A 27507-nucleotide genomic window follows, 5' to 3' on the forward strand; every position below is an offset into this window, starting at 1 on the left:
CTCAAATTGTTATATATGTCCATATTACCTCACGTGAGAAGCTGCCTATTATTTTTCTTCAATAAATGGTAATAAAATATTTTCTTATCTTGCCAGATACAGCATTTTGGGAAACAGCATGAAGACAGTGTAAATTAGGTGAGAAATATTTTGAGGGTTATAGTGATGAATGCGGGATGGATTTAAGATAGTGATTATTATACGATGTAGAAAAGGTGACTGTAGAAATGTTCCAACACATTTATTCACAGCTCCAGTCGACTGATGTTGTAAAACCTCTTAATGGTACTGACACAGTTGCATAAAATCTTCTGAAAAGGAGTGGAAATGGGTGTATACCCATGGTTAGCTTCATTTTTGGAAGCAAACCCATCTCCTGCAGCATTGGTGGGTTGTTGCCAGCAACAGGCCTCTTTCCCTTGTACAAGTAGTCTACCTTGACTGGCAAATAGCACATGGAGCTAATCAGGTTTTAGAGCTTACAGTCATTTATTTACATTGGCCTGAGGTGGTACAGATGTCAAGCAGCAGAAGCATTCCCAAGTCAATAGAAGCGCAACAGAACTTCAACACTATCAGGGCTTGACTCAGAAGGTAATTTTGAGTTCAGAGGTTCTTCCAGAGGGTTTTTGCAGCTGCCAAAGCGTATCATATTTCCAGCCTTATAATCAGCATGTAGGAGTGATATGGAGTTGGTGTTGAGTAGTGAAAGGGCAATTCTGAAAGGAAAAACATGGATAAAACACATAAATGATGAAATATAAATGCTGCATCTTTGTGTTTCCATATTTGCTGGATTATAAGAATATGCTCACTCTAAATTAGAATAGAACTCCTCCCTTCTCCTCAAACCATTATTAAGAAGTTCAGTGCCAAATTTTGCAGAGCAATGCAAAATAGACAGATTTAACTGAAAGAGTCTTTGGTCAGAAACTTGAGTATTTATCAGAAATTCCTGGCTTCCCCCTTTGGAATATTCAAACTGAAACTCTGAAAACTTGTCTTTAGGAAATCACAGGGGAAAACGTGAATTTCAATGAATCAATAAGAAGTAAAAAGAGATAGAAGTGAAATAATTTGGAGATAAGTAAATTAATGTGGTGCAAAACTTAGCAAGACTTTTAATTTATTTCAGGTTTACTTACTCAAATTTCATCTGAACATAACTATTGTGAGGTGTTCAACTTCCTGAAGTTTTATTTATCTCAATGGGTAAAATGTTCAGTTTCTTCTAAGGGAATATCAGTAGTCCAGAAGACTAGCTACAAGCTGCTCTAATTTGCTAAGCATCAGAGAAAATATGTCATTCTGTTTATTAACTGATATTTAAATAGTATTTTTAAATGCAGTCAAAGTAAACTTCTAAACTAAGGTCATTTGATCTAAGAAATCAAAATTTAAAGATGCATTGAAATGAAAGATGCATTTTTTCATATACTTTGTTGTTGCTTTTAATGATTTCATTTTATTCCTAAAGGAAGAATTTGGAAAAATTGAGACAAAAATCACAAAGAGTTTCTCTCGCTCATCATCTAATGTCACTGAATAAATGTTATGAATACAAACTTTAACTATGTTTTGGAAAAAACAAGAGTAGTAAGAGTTAGCAAATCACAAAGAGTCTGCACAATAGTTGAGAAAATGCCTGTATGACCTGAATGAGTGTGGAGGCTCATCATCCTTAGTACATTAAAGTCTGCCACACACTGGATTCTGAATCCTTTCTACTAAATGCTTGGCCACCTCCACAGCTTAACAGGTTGGAACATAGATAGCAATCAGCAGTTGTTCTTTTCCTCATCCCTTGCAGAGAGCACAATGCACTAAAGAGAAAACCATTATATTCTTCTTAGTCCAGGGACAAAAACTATCTTTTCATAAATGTAGGATCTTTTCTTTTTTCCTTCTCTCACAGGGCAGTGAAGCCATAAATCACAGCCTGATCTTCTTGGAATCAGTGCAAGATACAGAGGAAAGAATTTACAATACTGCTACACTCAGAGCTTCCTCACTTAAAAAAAAAAAAAAAAAAAAAAAACTCTATGAGGGGACCCTAGGAAATTGCATGCTTATGTAAATGCAACATTAAGGTTGATAAATCAAGTTCTCAAAGGTCATGAAATGCAGAAGTCATGATGAAAGCGCAACCTTTCCTCTGGCTCTTTGCCTCCTTAAAATATGATCTGTCTCTATGTTCTTATAAATTGTCGGCCTGTAGAGGAGTCTGTATAACATAAAATGAAATTCCTATGAAGCTTTATAAAAGCATGACAGAAAATGCTGTGCAGGCTGTTTAAGGAGAGGAATAATTTATTCACAAACACTTCTGTATGCTCTTGCTCACATTTCAGTTTGGCATGATCGTCTGTCTGTCTTGATCATCCTTCTGCCATTATTCCTGCAGGCAGATTTTGGACCTCATCGGTGTTGAGGAGCTGCTGTCCCTCACAGAGTTGCTGATATTCATGTGCTCATGTACTCATATGTGAATATCAGCATTTATTTTTCCTGTAAAGTCTCCTAGCTACTGAAGATAAGTTTTTCTGGCGTCACAGTGAAGAGGAGGAAAACCTTGGACCTCCAATGAGGTCTTTGAAGATGTCTTTATATTGATATGCAGCAAAAACTGAACGCTACTACAGCAGTATCAGGGCAGACCTATATGCAAAGTTTGCCCTCTATATATTTGTCTAGGATCTCCTTTACAGTCACAATAAACATCAGTTGCTCAATAGCAGCTGTTCCCAAGTATAGATAAGGAAGATGATACTGACTTATTTGTCTTATTGATCTTTCCTCAGGCACCAGTCACGTCAGCTGACATCTTTCTTGCCCTGCCAATGAGCTTCAGACTTACATGTCAGCCTGAGGTATATTCTAAATTTAACTACTTTATATTTACATGTGTACCTCAATTTTGTAGAAGGGTGGCATGTATGACTGTCTTCTGTCAGAATTGCAGCTCCACATCAAAATTTCTTTTCTGAAACACAATCTAACTCTCACAAGTGGAGGTACTGAGACGGGGAGCAGACTGAATGTCTATTCACATATGCAAAAACATGAAAAACTTATTTCAGGCGTGTGAAATGTCTGCAGCATACATGTGAAAAAAATGTGTTGTAACACCAAGACTTGCATTTGGGGGTGAATATTATCTGATGAATGATAAAGAGCTCAGAAGATATATGCACCATGATGGCATCCTTATGCCAATGGGTAAACTCCAGTCTCTCCTGGAAATGTAAAACTCCTCATACAATAAGTATGGAGGGCAAAGGCCATTGGTACAAGACCAATACCAAATACACTGTAGTAAATGGACCTTGTATAGATTGCTTTCAGACATGGGTTGTCACCCTTATATGATTAAGATGAAAAAAGCATTTCCAACAAACAGCCTAGAGCCACCTAATTTGTTACAATTTTGTGCAAATGTTAGTTGAGTAAAATTTCTGCCTTTAAATGATGTAGCTCAGGCCTTCTGGTACCTAGTGGAAGAATGCAGAGTGCACAAAAGAAAACAGATTTTAGTTTTCTCCACTTGAAAAAAAAGTGTCTGGGAACACTTGAAATAAGATGATTCACTGAGCTAACTTTGCCTCATAAGATTGCCATGGACACAGCTTTACAGAGTAGCATTTAAGAGGTTCTATGTATGGCTCAGAGAAAAAAATTGGACATGATGCCCCCTCCTTGGATCCACAGATCCACAGATCCAAGGTATTGTCTGGAGACAGAGTGGGCTGCAACTCCAAACATCTCTCTCCCTAACCGGAAAAGCTGCTCCAGACTGGTAGTTTCACTGTGGGCTTAAGGACTTCTGCCCTTCATCCAGAGCAGCCGTCTGATGCCAGGTGTGCAAACCAGTGAGAAATTATCTGAAACACAGTCAGAAAAGTGTAGGAGAGTTTTAGATGCTTTTAGCAAGCTTATCCTTTTTGTTTACTGCAGACCTTCCCCGGATCATTACCCATGAAGCGGTCTGGAGGTAAATGACTTTCAAGCAGACTGTACTTTTATTTCACTATATCTGAAGGAATATACTCCAAATGATATCCTGGATATAATCCATTTAAATGTGAATGCACCATGTCAGAAAGAAGTCAGCTGGTCAAGGTTATTATCCAGGATAACATCTACCGAGGTTTATCAGGCTCCCGACAGCAATTTTCATCACACAGGTAAGCACAGTATTATTATGTCTGTGACTGAGCACTCTTGAAATTTTGATAGCTTTCAGTCAGACACTTATCTCTGGACACAAAGAGACATTTTACAATTGTTCCACCATACAGTTGTTACAGTTTTAAATAAATTATTTCAACTTCATCCAAGTATGTTTTGCATAGTGCTTTATAGCAAGTACCTGCTGCACATTTCAGGGAGAGGAGTGTCTCTCATACTACCCTTTGCTGATTCATTTTTATATGCTATGCACAACATTGTCTACTTCCCTGGGGATTTATTCAAGTGAGAATTTGTTCTAAAAGTGATATGTTTTACGTTTTGCATCTCTGCTGTAGATCAGGAGTGAGAAAGACACCTCCACATGTCAGAGGGAGGCCACAGTTACAGTTCCAACACAGTAGCAGGGTTTGCTCTTGGAGCAACCAGGATAAGAGTGAGTGAAACCTTCCTCTATCTTCATAATACTCTAGTTAAAGGATGAAAGCCTGTGCCTTGACGGAGGAAAGGGTGCTTCACCATAAAAAGTAAGAATCACAAATTATTCCTGTTCCTACTGAGTGCAGTGAGAACAAACTCTTCTCTGAGGCTCCATTTCCTACTTCCGTCATACTCTTCCTTTTGGGACATTACCTGTGGTGTGATTTAGGTCAATATGAACAATTTCCTGGCAAGATGATTATTTTGACACAAGTCAGTTGGTGTATAGTAATGTTATGTTTAAGTTCCCTTCCATTAAATACAATTCCTTGTATCTTAAATTATTTTAGACAGTTTCCTTTAACATTAACTAGAATTAACATTTACATTGTGATATATTGCAAATGACAGCTGTTGGAGGATTTTTTTCCCCCAAGAACCATATTTCCTACCAGCCAGCTAACCTCAGAATTTTGGGGAATTATTATATAACATTGTTTCCAATCAAAATAAATGTGTTCAGTTTTCCTATAGGCAGTGGCATTAAATAACAGTTACACAGTGCAGTCCTTTTCCCACTAAAATTGGTGGCAAAACTCCCACTGACTTCATGGGAGCAGGATTTAGATCATGATTGATTTACTTTTACATTCATTGAAATTATGGGTTAACCTCTGAAAGTTGGGAAGTATGGCCACATAAGCCTCCAAAGACTCAGATATATAAAATGTATCTGTTGCTACTACATTTATGTCATTCTATACTCTTTCATTCCATACTTTCATATGCTTTCACTAATCACACAGAAATGTACAGAAGTATGGTGAAAACTACTGTAATAATTAATACATATTTTAGGGCCACTTGAGAGGAAGAGGCAGCCAATCTTTTGAAGACTAGCGGCCAAAAATTCTGAGGGACTCACATGTTTAACTACACTTTTGATACTTTACACACAGATTTAAAACTCCCTCTTACTTTCTCCCAAGACCTACAGGTGTCTAAATTTTCTAGTCTCTCAATCAACAACCTATCTTCTTGTGAAAAAAAACAAAACCAGATACTTGGTATCTGGTGTGCCATTTCTTCCAGAGATCCACGCTGTTCTCAGCTGTGCATGAAGCTTTATCTAGAGGCTCTAGAGGCTCTGCCCTTTCCCTTTCCAAGGGAAGAGTACTGAGCACTGAGAGGTCCCTTTGCATGGAGAAGCTGAGCCCCAGGAAAGACATGTAAGTCCTGACCCCGACTAAGACAGGTATTTGTCTCTGGATGCAGGGTAGAGGCGCCTCTTCTCCAAGACCACCCATCAAACCCTTTTTAAGAAAGAGCCTTCCCTTAGGAGGGTGCCTCCAGGTTAATCCTTTAGACCTCTAGGATAGTTTGTGGAGAACAGCTAGCTAAACATGAGCTAAAAGTTTCAGGAGACCTACAGGACTCCTATAGAACTGCATAAAGCACCTGCCTTTATCAGTAATCCCGAGGGACAGCATATCCCTACAGCATGAGTCTCTCCTTATTTCTTCATGCAGTATGTTGCAGGCCTGAACCAAAAGCAAATATCAATATCTCTTGCCTTAGTCAGCTGCTCCACTTAGCATATTGATCTGCCCTTGTCTTTCCATTCCTATTCCTGTGCGCTAAGGGAGGACAAATAAGCGAGTTTAAAGCATTTATTTATGTCAGCTCACCCCAACATAAGTCCCAGGGGCATAACTGGAGAATTCTTATTTCTTCTTTTTCACCTTGCCAGGGTACAAAATGAAAGTCACAGAGTAGTCTGCCACAATCTGCTCAATATTTATGAATAAAATATGTGAATATAGAAAACCCCATAATGTTATTGGAAAGGGCAAAAGTGTAGGGTAGACCTGTATGTCATGGGGCCTACATCCAGGCTACAAGTTAAGGAAGAATCCAGGACATCTCTTTCATCACAATTGTATCCTGCTGGTAGCACAGTTGAAAAATATAAAGCACAGAGTTGTTTTTGCTTGTTTGTTTTTCACACCATGAAGATCATATACAGGAATAATGCTAGGAAAAGCACACAGCTGAAAAAAAAAGGATGTCCATAATGTTACTTTCCTATTTTAGAATCTGAAGTCTCTGCTACAAATGAACAAACTGTAATACATGTTTTTCAAATGTGAGAAATCCCTTCTGTATCCAAACTGATAGAGTAATACTAATAATTTCCCTGTAACAGTAGAAGAAATACCTCAGGCAATAAAAAATTAGGAAGGGGTGCTTTCCTCACCACATTTTATAAAGATCTTTAAGACTCTCTAGATTATAGTCCTTTTCAAAGGATATTTGGAGAAGATGAGGAAAAGGGATCTTTTTTTATTTCTGCTATTTTCAGGCATAGCTTTTCTTATAGCACTAAGAATCCTTTACAGAACAGCAGATAGAGTTCTTGCCCTTAAAAATGCAGTAGCTTTCTCACTTAAATAATGTTACCCCTCTGGTCAAAAAATCATTCCCCACAGAAATTAGTCAGTTATCAAAAGCAAAATTAGACACTAAAATTATCCCCTTTAACAACATTTTGTACTGGGTCTGTCCCGCAGTTGTTAGAAGTTAATACAAGGAAAGGCACATAAGACAGACATGAAATAAAAATACAAAGTGTTGCATTATAATAGCAATCATCAAGGCATATCTCAATACTTACGTGTGCTGGATAAGAAGTATGTAGTTGACCAAATGTGGATAGAGGTTGGATGGGGGGAGATTTTTCAGGAAAAATGTCAGTGAAAACTCAGCATATTCAACTCCTCTCAATTTAATTCTTCTGTAAAAGGCAGACTACTCCTGTTTTATAAGTCCGTCTTCAGAAAGAAAAAAAAACTATTTAAAATAAATATTTTCTATTTTCCTTAATTTTATTATCTTTCCTTAATTTTATTATCTTTCAATTACTGTTCCATAATACACTAATATCAGTGCAAAATTCACCAGGACATTAACAGTAGAAATTGGTTGAACAGGATCATTCAGGTGTTGCAAAACCCCACTTCTTCAGGATACCAATGAGACTAGAACTGCTTGTAGGCATCACTTTGAGATTTGCTTTTGTGATCTTAATTTTTAAGGCAAGAAAGAAATGTGGCAGTTTTTAAAACAGCCAACTACAGCTACAGGCTAAAAGATATTCATAAACTGTAAGCAGATATCTAACAGGGGTCAGAATTAACCACAGTGGTACATCAGGTGTCTCCAAATGCATCTATTTCCTTCACTTTAGTACGCAGAATTTCCTTTACAAAAGAGAGGCGAGGAGGCAAGATTTCCCACCCTTAGCAATTACCGAAGCATTGGGAATGTTAGTGGAGCTATGTACATTTAAACTGCTGAGTCTTTAGCAGTTCTTTTTGTTTCTTTCACTGCAAAAGCAAAATTTCCAGGTTAACTGAGCGTGAACCAATTCTGACCTCTTCCTGAACCTGAAATTAATCTGAAGCAGAGCTCTGAAAGAACTTTTCACTTAGTCTCAGTGTGAAGTCAATGCAGTACCTGTGCAGTCCAGATTTCAACATTACTGACTACTCTCCAGTTGATGTTTCTAAGGGGAACAGCCAATTAATATGCTTACTTATCAATTTACAAAAAGCAGTTTAGACATTCACCCCTTACCATTTAGCACTTCCCATTGCAAATATGTATCTCCCATCATATGAGCCCAGTCTTCTGGTCTACAGATCTTCTTGTGTGTATTAATACTGTTGTTTGTTTGTTTGTTTTCCGCATGGGTCCAAAAGGAACCATAACAATGTTGTCCACTGCTACTTTTTTCTCAAAAGGGTGACTGAGTAACTAAAGAAGGCTCAACCAAAAAAAGTTTGATTATTAACTAGTCTGTATTGTCTTCTAAACCAGTGCTAAGTAAAAAACATATGTGCAATTCACATTGAACCCGTGTAAGCAACTGCCCAAGGTGCAGAGCAATACAAAGCCTGCCATAAAAACAGCTAGGATCTTCAGTTCATGCAGGAACATTGTCACCCAAGAGACCAGTTTATGCCATGAGGTTAGAGGAAATAACTGCGGGAGAAGTCTCACCTTGAGTTAAGGAACCAATGCAAAATAGTGTGAATTGGAAAGGAGTAGGTAATTACACACGAGCTCAAATTTGAGAATAACTGAATAGGTATAAATGCTTACCAATTGAGTTAGTTCTTCAAGTATCAGGATAATACGCATGAGATTAACAATCTACTTCTTTCAGGACAGTCTACTAAAGAAATGTTTTTATTTTCCATTAAAGCTCCCACTGTATACCTTGTCACACTAGCAATATCTCATTGAATTGATTAGAGCATGACAGAGCTGGATGATTGGAGATGAAAGGACTGAAAGCATGCTGGAAAGCGAAAAGAAGCTGTTATTAATGAAATAATGCACCAAGTAGTTTAAAATCCAAAAGAAGAAAATCATGTGGAGTAGAAGCAGAAGATGCCTGGGATCTGCTTTCATCTGAGAGAAACTATGGAGATGGTGAGCTGCAAAAAAGGGTTTCTCAAAAGGAGGTGAGCCATGGTGGTAGAGTCAGTGGGGGAAACAGTGGAAAAGCAGGGAAATGGGGACTTTTGGGGGGTCCTCACAGATATACCTGTGGGCAGATGTGATCAGAGGGCAGGGCAGTTGATGAGGGGCAGGGAATGTTGGCCAGGAGGTCATCCAGCTGTCCAGGGGAGACTTCTTGCTGGCCTCGGAAAAAGCATGGCGTATCTAGGACAGCACAGTCATGCAGCATTTTCCTCTTTCACCAGTTTAACTTGTTTTGCCTTGAGAATTTATTACCTTCTCTTTCACTCCAAATACAGACCAATGAACAAGTAAGTCCTTCCCCTTCATGTTCCAGATAATGGAATTTTTATTTGCCCTCTCACTTACCCGTCTCTCTTATAATGATTACTTGATCATCTTGGGAATATTCCCATTCTCAGAAAGAATCTAGAAATACTCTAAAGAAAATCTCATTTTCTCTCTTGAATCTGTTTTTCCCTTCTCTCTCTTTCCCATTCAACTTGTTTTGCTGCACTTTCCTTTTACCCTTTTTGCCTTCTTTCTGATTACTTACCCAGTATACCTTATCAGTATTTCAGCTTGTTTTCTTGCTTTGGTCCCATATGCTCATTCTCACACACACACACACACACACACACACACACACACACACACAAAGCAGTTTCCAAGTATTGTAGTTGCAGAGTCCTAACTCTGCTCCTATCTTTTTATTCCATCTTTGAAGTTGCAATGCCCTTTCTTAGTCTTTTCAGGTCTGTTTCTATTCTCTCAATTTTCTTGTTTCTCTTATCTCATGCTTTCCTCAGCCTTCTTTTCCCTCTGCTCTGTATGTCTCCTTATTTTTGCATTGGTGCTGCAGAATAAGAATGGATAAACTCCAAGCTGTCTTCTGCCTAACTCTTCACATTCTCCTTGATGTGTTTTACTTTTCACACCTTTTCATCCAATTAAGCAATATTACTAAGGTTTCTTACCAAATCTGATAACTCTTTTTTCACAAACTTCACTTTAGTTTATCCTCTTTCACCTTCTTTATATTTTCTTCAGAAGATTTTACCTTTATATATTAGTTCTCAAAGGTACAATTCTAGTGCCATATTTGATCTGTTTTTAAACTTATATCACCATTTAAGATATTTTAATTAACTAATTTAGTTATATTCAGTTAATATTAATTACTTCAGTAACTAATTCAGTAAGAATAACAATATCTTGTGAATTGACTTTCTCTAACTGGAGTATTAGGCATATGAAGTTCAATATAGGAAAAATAGATTTCTTGTTTTTATGAAAAAGGGTCATTCAGATTTACAGGATTGTAAATCAATAATTTCTTCTCCTCTCACTGAGGAGAAGAGGTGTTTTTTTTTTTTTTTTTTTTTCTTTTACCTAAAGTTCTAGATCCCTCTAGAATCAGCAGACCTGAGACCAAATGAAACATCTGATCCTGCCTAAGCCCCACAAGGTCTCCACACCCTTTTATACTTCATTTGATTTAATTCATGTCTCTGGAGCAACCTGCTGGTTTATAGCTGGCAGGAAAGTTGGTCATCCCCTCTGTACCTCCAGCAGAGCCACCACAAAAATGCGCTGGAAACTGCTTCTTCACCATGGTTCGGAGAGCCTTGAACTCAGATCTTGTGGTGTCTTTTCCTGAAACTCCACTCAAGCCCAAGGAACAATTAAGCACTTTGAGCAAAGTGAACAACTTCAAAGGAGAAACCTCATCTTAGCTTATCTTACAGTCTAGTATGTAGACTTACTGTAAGTATGTATACTTACAGGAATACCACAATTAAACATGTTGGTCTAGATTCCTGTAAAAAATCAGGCAGAGAAGAACTCAGACTGGGATCTTCTGAATCATTGCATGCTACTCACTGGATTCTGCTAAGGCAGGGAGGCACACAGCCAGAACTTCATCTAACCCCAGAAATCCTGCCACATTCATCCTTCTTTGTGACAGGCTAAATCCACCGAGACAGCACAGCCTCAGGCAGGGAATGGGCTGGGATTGCTAGTTGGGCTGGGCTCGCCCACCAAACCCTGAAGCTGAGGGCTTGTAGTTGAGGGCTTGTAGTTGTCTACAGAGTTGCACAGGGACTGAAGAACAGTGAAGCATCCAATGGTGCTTAAAGGTTGTCTGTAGAAATCTAAATTGGCTTGTATGTATAGGCATGCATATTTGAATGTTAGTTTCCAAAAACAAAAGGCAGGGGGGATTGTTTTTCAGAATATTAAAAGATACTTGAGAAAATGTAACTTAGGCAACTTCAACTGTGGGATGATATTCACAGTGAGACTCTCAAAGTAAAACATTTCTGGCATGCTCATCAACACTTTTAAATATGGTTTTGAACAATTAACATTTTCCACTGTTCCCATAAGACAACCCATTTGATTGCCATTTAATGAGCGCCCTTTCTAATCTGCTATGCTACTGACTGTTTTTTTCCAATCGGTCGTGAACACACACCTAAATTCTGAGGACATTGCTGGCTTCATAAAGTAGTGTTTTGAAGGAAAATAAACTTTATTTTTTCCTCTGATCTACCATAGTCAAAAGAAAATAAAAGCTAAAAGTGTTTTAGTGCCATATGTAGAACTCTGGAAAATTAATATCAATACTGAAATTTCCAATCTGTGAAAGCGTAGTTTTTCAATCATAAGGGATAATTTTTTCTTTTAAGATAATGATGCAGCCAAAGACTTTTTGTTGCTGTAGATTTGCTGGGGTAACCCTACCTACCCCAAGAATAATGTACACATTGGAAAAGAAGAAATATTTTTTTGTATATGTTTTTAACAAGTAATTGAATGTTTTCTCAGTATTTAGAAAAGCCAAGTAGCTACATAGTTCTATTTTGCTGTTCATTGACTTTGGAATTAAGTGTTCTCTCATAAGCAGTATTTTTCAGGTTCTTATGGATTTTGTATATTTTGTATTGATTTACTGTAAATTTAATCAAAATTTCTCATGTCACATGTTTTTGCCATCTGATGGTTTCAGCAATGAGAACACTTGTTGGAAATCTATGTTTCTTTAGGATACAACCCTCCTTTTCATTGATAATAGCAATGTTAATGTAAAATAACAGTGATTAGTCTTTGTCACTGTAGAGCACTTAACCCATTTTTGGCAATCCAGCCTTGGTTTCCATGGAAACAGAAGTCGGTAAGACTTTTTTTTTTTTTTTTTTCTTTTGCTGGATTTCAGCTGTCTTCTGACTTCATTCACATAGCCCCCCTTTCTCTCACTTTCTTTCCTAAACCTACAGATTTTACGATTCAAAAGAATCAAAAGCTGATGGGGATTTTTATTGTTTTTCTGACATTCTACACAAATTTCTATACAAAATGTGTAGCCAGTGAAAGTTGACAGGATAACGGACTTGGATACTGGAGTCCTGGATTTTTCACAGAGTGGTTTAAAATGTCAAGCTAAAAGTGTAGACATGATCAGAAGAATATATAGTGAAATTAGATTTATGTTATCATGTCCTCAGAAAATGTAGAATCTTATTTAGAGCCACAGTAGATATATGAAAAATATCTCGTCTAAGTGCACTAACAGTTGATGAAAAGATATCTCTTCAGTTAGAATGGTAATCACTTTGACTTTAGTTAAGGCCTAGAAAGTGTCTATTAAAATTTTAGAAATGAAATATAACAAATGAGACAAGTTGTACCTATCTGCACAGGCAAGTATCTTGAAAGGACTGTATGGGAGATGGAAATTTCTGTGATCTGTAGAGTCATAACAATCTCCTGTGAGAAGAAGAGGCCAGACCTTGGGAAAGAAGATGTTTGCCTGCCTAGGCTGAGCGATAAGGAGCAGGGATGCAGCTGCTCAGCCCGCTTCACAGGCAGTCCCCTCCAAAAACCTGTTGAAGCCGGCCGCTCGGCTGGGCTTGTAGCCAGCTTAACCACTGACATCCTCCAAACTAGCTTTGGAGGTCAAACACCCGGAAATGAGGAAGAAGAGGAGGAAGGCAGGACCCTCCAATTGAGGGCTGGGACACCCGAGTTGCATGCGCACCTGCGCACCCGGCGGGGGAGAGTTGTGCAACTAGAGGCGGCGTTCATCCACCCTGCAGGCTGCCTCCTGGGTCGGGCTGACCCTACGTGCCAGGATGCACCCAGCATAGAGAGGACAGTGCGAAGAGAGCGGTGGTGGGGAAGAGAGAGCGGGGAAGGAGAAACTCCTAACTCTGAGACCTACGCTATCTCCTTGGGAGCCGGTCAGCAGCTCTCTCTCTCCGATCTGCCAGCTCGAGAGGATGTTTGGGTCCAGTATCCTGCCAGTAGGTATCATCTCATGAGTAGTTATCCGTACTTTGCTGCTTTTATGTGCTTTCACCTGAATAAATGCTCAGTGTAGTCACCTCATTCTGCGTGATTATTGCCTCAATTCGAGGGTCCTGCCTTCCTCCTCTTCTTCCTCATTTCCGGGTGTTCGACCTCCAAAGCTAGTTCGGAGAACGTCTGCGGTTAAGTTGGCTACAAGCCCGGCCAAGCGGCCGGCTTCAACAGGTTTCCGGGGGGCTGCCTGTGAAGCGGGCTGAGCAGCTGCATCCCTGCTCCTTATCGCTAGTTGTTAGAAAAAGAGATGCTGCCACTAATTGTTTTCCTTTTTGAGAAAGACAAAGCAACAACATTCCTGAACGGCGTGACAAGAGTCCAGAAAGAAGTGTGCAGTCACAGTTGAAGTTTCAAGGATTATTCTCTCTCTCTCTCCAAAGTTTATCAAAAAAATGGTTTGAATATAATTATAAAATAATTAAACATCTGTTCATTCATTCATCTCCATTCATTTGAAAGGAAAGTGGAAGGGGGCAGAAATTTCATCTAGGGGTACTGAGGAGCTGATTATGAACATCTGCCAACATGCCATGACTTTGTCAGCTAACTGTATTCCTGGAAAGAATATGTGTTTTGACCTAACTATCCATACACCTCGGCCAGGCCTGGAGAAGGTTCTGTCAGCGTTTGCTCCGGTGAAAATGGCAAGAGTGGGGTCTTGCACTGTTCACAGTGAAACAAGAGCATTCAGATTTTTTTTTCTCATGTTTACAAGATTGTCATTAATAAAACAGTTGTCAGATTTTGTTAAACCTCGGCTTTTCATGGGCTCATTGCTTGATGTATTTAATGTCTATATCTGTAAGCTCCACAATTCTCTCCCCACTAGCTCAAGGACTGCTTTGAAGTATTATGAGAGCTCTTGAGCACACTGGTCTGTGTTTTGGTCTGAGTTCATTAGGGATGAAAGAAATCCACAGAACAGGAGAAAAGCAGATGGTAGCTTCCACTACCCTGCTTTCTGGCTCTTGGGAATCAAGCAGAGAATGTGAACTATAATCCAGTTAACTACCCCCTTGAGGCAAAAACTAGGGAATAAGAAGCAACTACAAGTAGGGCCCAGCAGGATAGGGAACCAAAAAAAAAAAAAATTCTATTGGCACAGCACCATACAGAACAGCAGAAGGCAAAACCACCACCATTTGTTAACTTTGCTTAGTCTACGCTCACCTTGGGGAAGAACGCAGACATACGCACACAAAGTAAAAAAGGAGTAACGACGGAATTAGGACTTACCTTTTGTCTGTAACCTCTAATGAAGAACCTGAGCCTCTGAACAAACTTTGTTGTTAGAAAACATCAAAAATATAAAATTAATAAAACTAGCGTTTACATATCAACATAGCAATAAGAAATAATTATATCATAACACTATCCTCCTAAAAATAAAAGATACATGAGTGCAGAAGTGGTATTCACTACTCAGCTTTATCTTTACATTTTTTATTTTGTTGATGGTTAACAACAACAAAAAAAACAAAACAAACAAAAACTTAAGCACAAAATATGTAAAGCTAGGAGAAGACTTTAAAGTGTCCTTATTGTAGGAATAAGGAAAAGAAAAAAAGGTTGGCCAGGAATGAAAAAAGTAATACTAATTGCTTGATGGATGAAAGGATTTTCTGAGGCCAACCACGAGAGGTTAACAAGGAACACCTGTTGAGATGTAAGCAGCACCTGGGAAGGTGGTGGTAAAGGTAGAGAGGTGAGTATATAAGGATCTGGGAAGACTGCTGAAGGTGAGGAAAGAAAGAATTCTAGAAGGCCCTGCCCTGCCCTGCCCTGCCCTGCCCTGCCCTGCCCTGCCCTGCCCTGCCCTGCCCTGCCCTGCCCTGCCCTGCCCTGCCCTGCCCTGCCCTGCCCTGCCCTGCCCTGCCCTGCCCTGCCCTGCCCTGCCCTGCCCTGCCCTGCCCTGCCCTGCCCTGCCCTGCCCTGCCCTGCCCTGCCCTGCCCCGCCCTGCCCTGCCCTGCCCCGCCCCGCCCCGCCCCGCCCCGCCCCGCCCCGCATTGGTGACACATTACGAGATACGAGTGGTAAAGAACAGGAGAGGGAGAAAACTGGGGCAGAAGGGGAGCCGGGTGCGGACTATTATCACTGACCCTGACTGGGACCCGGAAACGTGGAATGGGGATATTTGGGAATTAGACAAGGAAGTCCCCACACCAGAGGAGAAGGGCCCATCGCAGGACAAACCAAAAAGGCGAAGGAAAGCTGTGCTTACAGGGCAGGGATGGTTGGTGCAACAGGATGAACTAACTGATTTTACCCCCGAAGGTATTAAGAATCTGCTAATATAAATATAAACAGCAACCCAGGGAGAAACCACAGTCTTGGATGGTAAGATTAATGGAGGAAGGGGCCGATTCGGTGATAATTGACAACGTCGCTGCTTCGAGGTTTTGGGGGTTAACTAATGACATGTATGTACAGTCCGCCCTGCAAAGAGTGGACAGAAGCGGCAAGAGTCTTACTGCTGTGGTAGCCAAGGGTCTCACTTATCACCACGCTAATGACAGCGATTGACCCCCATCCAGCTCCTTCTGGGTAACTATAAGACAAGCATGCCAGATGTTTAAGGCAGAGGCCATGAAGATTGCTACAGAATTGGGAAGTCCACAGCTTTATCTGCAAGAGCCGTTGTTACCCGGAATGCAAAATAAGTTCTTGGAAGGATGCCCAGGAGCGTGGCGCCCCTATCTAATTCCAGTTCTGATGTCAGAACAAGGAAACCCTATTGAGAACGCAATTAAAAAGTTGCAACAGATAGGGGACCTTCCAGGATTGGTGTTAGAGGTGGATGGAAAAGGCGGCAGTGAGAAAAGAGGTCTGAGTGGGAATGCGGGGTTGGAATCCAGGGAGCGAGCTTGGATCTTCCGTCTGCTTTTACAGAAGGGCATTGAAAGACAGGAAATTGATGGGAAACCAACAGAAGTATTACACCAACTAGCACGCCGATATAATGTCCGTGCGGTCCAGGCTGCAAAGCAGCGCTCAGGAATAGTGTCCAAGGCTGATAGATCACAGGTGTTGCACCCAGGGGAGGATTTAGAGCAGACAGTGTTAAGATTCAGACCGAAGGAGAAGCTGGAGACAGTTTCTCCCACTCAGGAGGGGCTTGGACTCCCGAAACAAGAATAGAGGCGTGGCCAGGCTCCAGTGTCTGAAGGGTTCCAATGTAACATCGCTTGCCAAGACAATCGTTCATTCGTTACACGTGCCATTTATTGTTTGGTACAAAACAGACAAACAGTTCATGCCTTGGTGGACACGGGAGCAGAGGTCACAGTAGTGCACAGGAACCCAGAAAAGTGCAAGGGGGAAGTAATCCCTGTTTGGGGTTTAAGTGACCAGCCAGTCAAGGAAAAACTTGTGACTGACTGCCATCGAGCCGTACACCAGACTCTTGCAGCTGCTGGGGTGCTGCAACCAGTGAAGGTCCAGGTGATCCAATCAATCAGGGTGCTCAACAATAGAGGGTTGACCAAAGAGTGGACACCCCTTACCCTGATGAGAGGGATACCCCGTGTGAATCGTGCGGTAGCCACCTCGACTGTAGCATATGAATCTGGAGCGAACTCTAGTCTCTTCCCTGCTAGGGACGGGTTGGTATTAAACCACAGAGGAATACTTGAATGGGATCCTGGGGGAGGACTTCTCAAAAATTAAGGCAAAAAACCCGCCCCCTCGCTGCTCCGCTACCCCCCCCCCCCCCCCCGTGAGTTGACCAGATGTTCTGGGGGGAGGAGGAGGATTGAGAGCTGTACTCTGACTTGTATCCTTGCAGAGAGACTAGGGACATAACTTTAGTATAGAACACAAGAATGAAGCGACAGCCAAGCTCCAGTATGTAGAGATCATTAGGTGTGCTGCAAGCACTGGGAATTGAACAAAATAATGTGTCCTTTGTTCTGAGTTGCACCCAGACCCAGACATGGGTGCCGAGTGTTGTTGCAGGTATATTGAGAGATGGAGACAATGGAGTCCTCCCCATGGAGCTCTGAAAAAATCGTGTGGGACACAACCACAGAGAGACAGCTTCAAGCATGATGGAGACCTGCAAACTTCACCCATGACCACGTCCTCCACGCAGTCATCACCTATGTCCTGACCATGGCGAATGTCTGTGCTCTACCCACCCCCACCCACCCACCCCCTGAAGATGATGCCCTTAAGACGAGCAATGTTTTCCTTTGATACCAAAGAGGGCGTATGCCATTTGGGGATCAATCCACAGAGTAATAGTAAAACCACATTAGCTTGTGTAGGGAAAGGATGCGTGTGTTCTAGAACAACTTATAAATATGTTCTATTTAATGAACCTTGCAATCGCAAGGCACCTTTTCCAGGTTACAGATGGCCTGTCCACCTCGTTATGTCCAGTATTAAAGGGACGCGTCATATGGGAACGAGATGTTAACTCCCACTGTCCCTACTCACTACCCAGCGGGGAATGGTGCAAGGACCAGAGCCGACAGTTCCAGGGGATCAAAGATAATTTGGTCCCCTGGAGGGCAGGTCTGGCCGTTGCAAATGGATCAGATGTTATTGGTCAGGGAAAGAGGTTAGTAAACTTTGGAACGGAGCCGGGGCGGAAAGGTGTCAGTTAGGGGAGAAAGCCAATTCAATAAGCCAATTCTCAACCCCCGCACAAGCAGATGGCTACATCTGCCTGGCCCGGCTCGTGAAAATATGTATTATATCCACAGAGGATAGCAGGGACTCTTTGAGAAAAGACCCTTGCTATCCTCTTCATGCGGCTAGAGGAGAGCCCAAGGTCAGTTAGAAGTCTCTCATTGCCACTATACCACTTCCCACGCGCATCTATCGGAAAACCCACAAATTCTATTTCCGAGGCTGATGTTAACGCTCGGACTTCCTCAACTAGATGTTTATATTTGCCCACTTTTTCTGCCACTGCGTCACTCAAAATTGTTAACCCACTCTCGTAGCAGACCGTAATGTCCACTACTATCGCACGGACCCCTTCAACCAAAATCAGGTCTGGCTTAAAGAGTTTGTTGGTCTTATCCCTGAGGTGGGGCTCTAAATAAATCTCCCACCCCAGTCCCTGTGCCTCTTTAGCCAACAGACTACACAAGTTGCTATGCCTCTTGATCCATGCCTCCTGAATCGCAGGGCAGTACCCAATAATGTGGGCAGAGGTCTCAATTTCAGCAGGACAATGCCTGCACCCTGTTACCACACCCTCACCCAGACCACGAGCCAAGAACTCCCGAGTAGGGTATACATTGGCCCATAGTTGGATGGCCGTTATTAATTTGCGATGGGGGATGCCCTTATAATGTATCAGCCAATCATTACTGATTTGATCATTTTCAAAGTTCTTAATTCCGCGGCCCTGAGATCTTAGATTGGCCCAGTTTTCAAATTCTCTTCCTCCATCTACAGGGAACGGGATAGATGATCCTTGGGACTACTCTCTCCCATTCAGATGAGGGCTCGCCAACCGTCGAAGGCTCAATAGCCACCGTGGGGAACTCCTCTGCCAATGCCGGAACCTTGTCCGGATGCCCGCCCCTGCAGTCCAAGCCTTCTTCACCTCCTCTTGGATCCCCTCCTGGTGAACTATGCTCTGAGTGGTGGTGTCCTCAGAATGGGCAATCCGTAACAATCTGCGAGCCTGGATATTAGGAATTTGGCTTGCCAGACAGGGAAGTCCCAAGCCGCCATCCTTGTATCCCACATATAGGATGGCGTCACGTGCACTCGGGGGAAGATGTAACCACCCTTTGACGGCAGATCTAATTGTCTGGTCCAGGGAATGGAGGTATGTGGCGTTCAGACCTGCGTGATCGGCACTGAACGGTAACCTCGGGATAGCATAAGTCCTCAAGATGTCTACTTTCTGAAGTGGTTTCAAAGGGGCTCCCCCGATATTCTCAATCCAGCGGGCCAGTGTCCCTTGCAGTTCAGGCTTGGATATCCCTATCCAAGGGTGTATCCCCAGGCCTAGATATTTCTCTGAACTGCCTGGATCTATCATATTCAATTGCGTTTCCGCAATTGACCATGGGTCACAGTCATTGATCATATAAGAGTCTTTCGTTGGCCTGATAAGAAACTCATGGCACTTGCAGGCCTGCACCCACAGCCCGGTAAGTTGACAAAATTCCTCCACCACTTCAATGTTTCGTCTCATGTCCTCCCAAGAGTCACTGAGCAAAGCCAAATCATCAGCGAACGCCAATGATGTTACAATCTGTTCACCGCACTTGAAACCAACTCCTCTACTTTCTAGACCACACAAGAGAGGATCTAATGCCAAATTGAAGAGTACTGGGGACAATGGATCTCCTTGTTTCACTCCCCCAAGGATCTTAATCCTTTCCGTACGCTGGCCTCCCACCTCCGCTGTGGTTCCGCAGTTGGTATATAGGTCTTCGAGTAAGTCGATAATATATTTACCACCTCCTTTTTGACCCAGGACCCGGAGGATGTGCTGATGGTTTACTGTGTCGAAGGCTTTCGCCAAATCGACGAAGACGACCCCGAGAGTCCTATGATCTTTCTTTGCACTTCTTATCAGTGCCTGAAGGAGCTTTAAATTTTCCAAGAAACCTGGTGCTGCTATAAAACCCCTCTGTCGTGCATTTATCGGGCATGGCCACTGGAGTCTATTGCTCAGTATCCGGGAGAACAGTCTCAGTATGACGGACCCGATGGTAATGGGCCGCCAGTTGTTAATGTCCTCCAGGTTCGTGGGATCCACTGTCTTTGGTATTAATACCGTTCTGGCTGCCTTCAGCTCGTCTGGGACCTTCCCGGCCAACAGCCATAGACTGAGCACCTCAGTCAATCGGCTGCCCTGAGTGTCAATATTAAGAACATCCCCCAGGGAGAGGCCGTCTTGTCCAGGGGTGGAGTGCTTTGACATCTCTGCCACGTCCTTCCTGATCTCACCAGGAGAGATCATGAGCTTAAAGGCGGTATTGTTGGCCATTCCCACGCTGTGGAACGAGCTTAAGCCGAAGAAAGGGGTCACTTCTTCCCATCTCTTCCTGTAGAAGGCGTAAACATCTTCAATCAGAAGAGGGCGTTTTACTCCCTCGATGTTATCTAGGATGATACCAGCCAGCTCCTTCCTATCCAAAGTGAAGAGCCGCTGATATTGGAGGTATTGACCCTTTTCAGACGCCCTGCATTTCATCCACCTTCTCTCCTTCTTCGCTGGTCCAGCCTCAGCAGGATGTTTCTGCTGGTATCTGGCTCTCTTCACGGTGAGCTTCCCTTGCGCCAGGGTTTCCAGCTCCTTCAGTGGACAGTTGACACACTCAGAGACGTCTTCCACACCTTCCAGAATCCCACAGAACCTTTCCAGAGCAGATAGAGAACCAGTGCAAATCCATTCTCCAATTGTCTTTCTATACTCCCTCTCAATATTCCTCACCTCTTCCATCTCGGGAGAGGCGTCCCTCTCGCGCGCTGCAGTCGTTTTGATGGGCGACGATGTCTCGGTCACAGCCGCCAACCGCCTTCATTTGTCACTGATCTGTTTTGCCGTTTTCATTGGCAAATTCTCTGCGATCAGCTTGTTAATAAAGCGCGCATTCTTATATTTCCTCTCCACTTCGATCAATTGTGTGGTCTCCTCCTCTGTCCAGACGCTCTTATGCATACCTTGCAATCCCTTTCCCTTAGGACGAGCTTCCTCGATCCTTTCCACATTCCTAGTAGATGAATGCATAGATCTCTTATGCTGAGAGAGGCCGCTTTTGGTGTTGAACACCCAGTCACATTCCCCACATCGCCACTCGGGTGCATCAGAGGGACCCTCTACCGCTACCTCCGTGGGTTTCCCCTTGCACTTTGGGAAGTGGCAGGCAGTACTATGATGTTTATCGCTAGTCTTCCCACAATGGGAACACTGGTAAAGGACTCTTTTCTGACCGTGAGCCCTCCTCAGGTGGTCATGCAAAGCTGTAATTTTTCCTACCTGTAATTTTTCCTACCCTGGCGCCACAGCATGGACATGCTGGATGGTCCTGAGGGATCTTCACGACTGGAGTAGAAACCTCAGTCGCCCCTCCTTCGGCTTCCAGGGTAGGAGTAGTCAATCCAGTATGGATTGTTTCACCAGGGGGAGATGGACGTTCTGGTGTCCAATCCACAGAGTAATAGTAAAACTACATTAGCTTGTGTAGGGAAAGTATGCATGTGTTCTAGAACAACTTGTAAATACGTACTAAATAATGAAAGTTATAATCAGACTGTGTTTAATGACTCTAATATGTGTGCTCACAAGTTTTTATTAGAGGTTGTGATTTTGTGTATGTTACCCATGTTTAATGACAATCTGTGTGTGTGCTGCCATGATAGGGCCTTGCTACTGCATGAGACAAGTGAGACTACCTTGATGACCAGCTGAAGTCTAAGTGCCTCATACCATAGTCAAGGGCAGGACTGGGTTGGCCTCTGTGTTTGCCACCAAGAAGAACCTCGAGCTCCGCTGTTGGCTGCAACCCATTAGGCGTTGAGCGGTGGGGACACATGCCATACCAGACCTTGATGTGAGTGATGGCCACCTCTGTCTCTGAGGGCCACCTAGGAGGCGAATGTAGGCCAAGCGCCCTGCTGCTGACATGAGTGACAGCATAATTAACTTGTGCACAGAACCACAGAACTTGCCTGAAAAATTGCTTATGCTAACTCTGCTGCACGTAGGCACGTTGGACTGATTACGCCACCCTGCACAGTAGGGCGATTTACCATTTTACAGACCAGGTTCAAAAAAAAAAAAAAAAAAAAGAGAGAGACATGTAAGAACGTCATTGCTCCAGGGATCACTGCTGCGCAAGCACTGACCATGCTACGCAGACCAGGATGCTGGCTAGCAAAATCCTGCAGTGCTACAACGACAGCTTTGCCATCATTGTTGGTAGATGTAGGCTTGGCTCGGCACGCAACCTTGCTGCAATGGCTATGCTTCAGCTTATGCATGACCACAGATGTGAGAAGGCAGGGGCATGTGCTTCATGGCTCTAAGCAGTCACACCACGTCTATGCATGCCCAGATCCGGACGTTAGAGGACCTGACTCATCAATTGAGAGTGGATGGTGACTGGACTCCATTTGGATGATGGACACAGGGTTGGCCATGGCTATAGAAACTGTATTTCTATTTGCAATATTATCATATGCTGTATCCCTTGCAAAATGATGCTGACATGAGGCATGATTGAAACTGCTATGAAAACGTTCGGGTGCTTGGCTACGATAGATTGACCTCTGCAGATTGCGAGGTGGTATGTATAGGAGGTGGGAATCCTTATGATTGTTTATGATCTCTACAGATCACAGGGTGGCAGGTATTGGAGATGGAAATTTCTGTGATCTGTAGAGTCATAAAAATCTCCTGTGGGGAGCAGAGGCCAGACCTTGGGAAAGAAGATGTTTGCCTGCCTAGGCTGAGCGATAAGGAGTAGGGATGCAGCTGCTCAGCCCGCTTCACAGGCAGCCTCCCCCCGGAAACCTGTTGAAGCCGGCCGCTTGGCTGGGCTTGTAGCCAACTTAACCACAGACATCCTCCAAACTAGCTTTGGAGGTCAAACACCTGGAAATGAGGAAGAAGAGGAGGAAGGCAGGACCCTCCAATTGAGGGCTGGAACCCCCGAGTGGCACGAGCACCTGCGCATCCAGGGGGGAGAGTTTTGCTAGAGGCGGAGTTCATCCGCCCCACAGGCTGCCTCCTGGGTCGTACTGACCCTACGGGCCAGGATGCACCGGGGATAAGAGTGGACAGTGTGGAGAGAGTGGGGAGAGGGGAAGAAACTCCTGCCTTTGAGGCCTACGCTATCTCCATGGGAACCAGTCAGCAACTCTCTCTCCCTGATCTGCCAGCTCGAGAGGATGTTCGGGCCCAGATCGGCAGGTATCACCTTGTGAGTAGTTATCCATACTTTACTTCTTTAATGTACTTTCACCTGAATAAATGCTTGATGTAGTCACCTCATTCTGGCTGATTATTGCTGAATCCTGAGCCCATCCAGAACAAGGACACAAAGATGAACCAGTCACAAAACATCACCGGGCTTACAGTCATGCTAGAGGCAAATCCAATATTCAATGAATAAAAAAATGACTCTTGTTTTCTATGTACAACTTGCCCATTAATAAAAATGTGATTTTTCATTATTTTTTTCTAACCCATAATTTTTTGATGAATGTTTTGCAGAAATAAATTGTTTTCAATGGACTGCACAAACTGTGTTACCCAAAGTAACTGAATCCTAAGGATAGGTGACCAATTGTATATAGTAACTGAATCCTAAGGGTATATGACCAGTTGTGCTAGGATATAGTACAACCTGACCTATTGCTTGGGCGGTGAATCAGGTCATTTAAATCAAATGATACCAATTCTTTTCTAGTGAATTTGGCGATATATATGGGAAATAAAAAGACATCAACCGAGCTGGGTAGGAGACTTCAAAAAAATCATTTATTTTTTTTTTCTTTTCCATATTTTTAAGACCATTGTTGTCTGTTGAAGCCAACAGAGTTTGTTGCTTTTAATCTGCATTTTGTATTATGTTGCAATGCTCATGGAGGATCAGCGACTTTTTGTGACAGGTATGAATACATGGATGTCTCTGTCTCAAAAAGACAATAACTTGTATTGCAATGTACATCAGCTCTGTGTTCAGATGTTGTTTTTCATTTACTTTTACTAGATTATATTTCCTTGGTTTCATTCTTGACGGGAAAATAAAATAACATATTCTCCATACACGTGCATGTTTTTTACATCTCCTAATAATAAGTTCTTTTCATATCTGTGCATGCTTCTTTGTAGACAGTACATTGTGACACCTTTGTTACTAAGAAATAAATCATATTTAGAAGTCTTCTCAGTTTGCTGAGGAACAACTATATGGTCACCAAAAGCAGCTGCTCTGGGTCCCAAGAGCACGAGCAACGCAGTGCTCCAGCAACACAGCCAAATACACCGTGCATTTTGCTGGGTAACTTCAAGCAACAGGCATACCTGCAAGGGCAGTATAATTTCTCTCTAGAAGCAGTACAGTTTTGAAATACTTCAACTTCTTCTTTTCTAATCATACAGCACTCTTTAAGAGTGCCTCAGTATCCATACTGGCTGTCCCTGAGGTGCGAACATCTGCTGGCATACATTTACATCTTTAGTGTCATCATTTCATTAGCACAGTTGTTCTCAAGGGTGACATGATGCTTCTTCTAGCATGCTTTTCTTTTTGACTACCCTGCAGCCGCACATCAGATGACAAATAATTGTATATTCTGTTGTGCAAAATAAAATTCAATCCCCAAATTTATGTATACTTCCACCAACTAACTGATAGGATAAACAATACGAGATCTGAATTTTTTTTAATAATGATTCTCCTTCAGCATTATGGATCTTTTATTAGGATCATCCATTAATTTCACAGAGACAAATAATTAACAAATATATGACTTTATTTTGCTGCTGTCACCATTTTGCTAACAAGGTAGTAATGAAACCTTCCAGATTTCCTGCCCAATCCTTTTAGCTGTCTAGACCCACAAACTTCACTTTAACCAGAGTGAAGAACTCATCAAATACATTTATTTTCTTGTACAACAGCTAAGCATAACAGTTGGCTGAGCTGAAATGAGCCCAGTTTCATATGGACACGTTCATAAAGTGGATCATCTTCAGTTCATTTCTTTCTTTTCACAGTTCTCATTTTACAAGAAGAAGGATGCCTTCAGAAAGTAATTCTGTTGGATCTTTGCAATAGCTGTTGTATAATGGTATCACAGAGTATAATTTGGGGAACAGATTCTTACAGTCATTTTCCCAAGCAAATCATGAAATGAAGTGTCTAAAGAGGATCCTGAGAAATGATTTCATGCACCTTTACACCAGTTTCTGTGGAAGGAATAAGCATGGCAGAACGACGCCCCTCAGAATAAAAAATGCATTGCGATGTGACATTTCATAAGAGTGAAAGCTTTTATCTTAATGCTAACAAAAACTTGATATATTACAATTTGCATTGTTTGGAAGAAGTTATGTGCTATTTTTTTAATTAAGCCTTAAGGCTAATTAAACTAAAGTGAAAGAACATAATAAATAAGATGCAAAATGTAAATTAGAAAGCAAAATTCAGTGACTGACAGAAAATGTAATATTCAATGTAATTTGTTTTACTTGTACAGTGAGATGCAAGAGTTCTTTTTATTTATATTTTTGTGCTGCTATTTAGATTTGAAATGGAGCTAAAGAGAACAACACGAAATTAAAATGAATGCTAAAGCTTGAATTTTAAAGCCTATACCAACAGATTTATCAGATTATAATAAATCCGTGATTTAAGTACATCTTATCTTGTTTTCTGCAGATCCTTGTGTTTCCAAACCCAGAAATTTTACCTGATGAGAATTTCAATTCAACTCTGATTCCATTTTCTTCAATATTGTTGTTTAAGGTACTTAAAACAAGAAGGATGGCTCAAAACTGGTTTTGCACTTATCCTACATGTGTTTTAGCAGAGGGATTTCAGCTCTGAGTGCTATGAGAACAGTCTGCTGAAAGCTCATGCCAAATTATAAACAATCCTTCCCAGAGGATATCAATTTTCCATCACAATTCCCCTGTGATTTTGAAAAGTCAGTGCATGTTCTGAAGTCTGGCTCTCTGAGTGGCTTCATGTCTCTATTCTGCCTTGCTGGCTCTGCTTTTCTCACTCCCCTAACCTTTCTGAGTAAACTGTGTGAAAGATAATTTAGGCTGGCAGCTTTCTATTACCCCACCCAATACATTTCTACGTTTCTCCAGCATCTGTGCCCTGTCCTTGCTCATACTCTACATGAAATTTTTAACAATTAGGTTTGCCTCCATGGTTTGAATTCAGAAAGGAGCTGAGGGGTTTTGATAAAATAGGACACTTACCTGCACAGGAAAGACTGCAACACCAACACTCTCTAAGGATGCTTAATAGCTACAAGTGACTCTAATTAGCTAGAGGAAACAAAAATAAAGACATCAGGATGGACATCTGGTGCAAACAATCTCCTGATCCTTACCTCTTAAAAATGTAACTTATAGACAAAACCTGTAAACTGAACAGTAATCCTCCTGTCTCCTAATGGATCATACACCATGAAGAACACAACCTTTTGATGATTTCCCTCCATGTATAAACAAACTTTATCTTCTGTTCCTGCTTAAACTAAAAAGGTACTTAGCATTTCAGAAGGCAGAAAAACTGTCCATTAGTCCTCTTACGGCAGTAATGCTGCTTTATGTACTATGAAATTATTTCTATAGGAGTCAAACTACAATTACAGAAAAAAAAAAAAGCAATCATCTGAGAATGAAGAGGATGGCTGAACGTTTTTACACTCTGAGTGTGTGGCATCTGCCAACTTGGAGAAGTGTCCAACATGACACCATTTGTCCGCATGACACCATTTTGTGAGTTAATCTCTATTTGAACTAGAACAGTTCTGGTCTGAGTTGTTCTGGTTTTAAATTCTCTCTATTCAAAGTTGTTACATTTTTATTTCCTAGATTGCATTTCATATTTCTGCATTTCTGTCCCCACATCTATTTAGAGACTTGTGACCAAACCATCCTTGTGACAGCCTGCTTGCTCTCAGCTCCTTGAGTCTGCTGCATTTTCATGGTTCTCTCCTACAATCCTTTGTCCTTCTCGCTTGATGCAAGGGTGCCAGAGCTGCACACAGTTTTGAAAAAGGAACAGCCCAGAGGCAATACAACATCTGTGCAGCTAGCAGTTTTCCCTTCTGCCATCTCGTTTCATAGCAAGCTGTCCCAAAAACACAAGTCCTTTGCCACACATTACTGATAAGCTGGCATTATTGACCTGTCCTACCCCTATCTGGAATCTATTGTGATATCTGCAGATTTTCACAGTAATTATTTTTTTACTATTAACAGAAATGTTGAATAGTTTTAAGGCCACCAACTGGGGTGCATCAGATTCTGCCAAGCACATATTCCCAGAAAGCAAATTTTA

This window comes from Tinamus guttatus, unplaced genomic scaffold, assembly GCF_059628265.1.
Source record: "Tinamus guttatus ecotype Peru unplaced genomic scaffold, ASM5962826v1 Tinamus_guttatus_pri_ptg000208l, whole genome shotgun sequence".
In the NCBI taxonomy this organism is placed as follows: Eukaryota; Metazoa; Chordata; class Aves; order Tinamiformes; family Tinamidae; genus Tinamus; species Tinamus guttatus.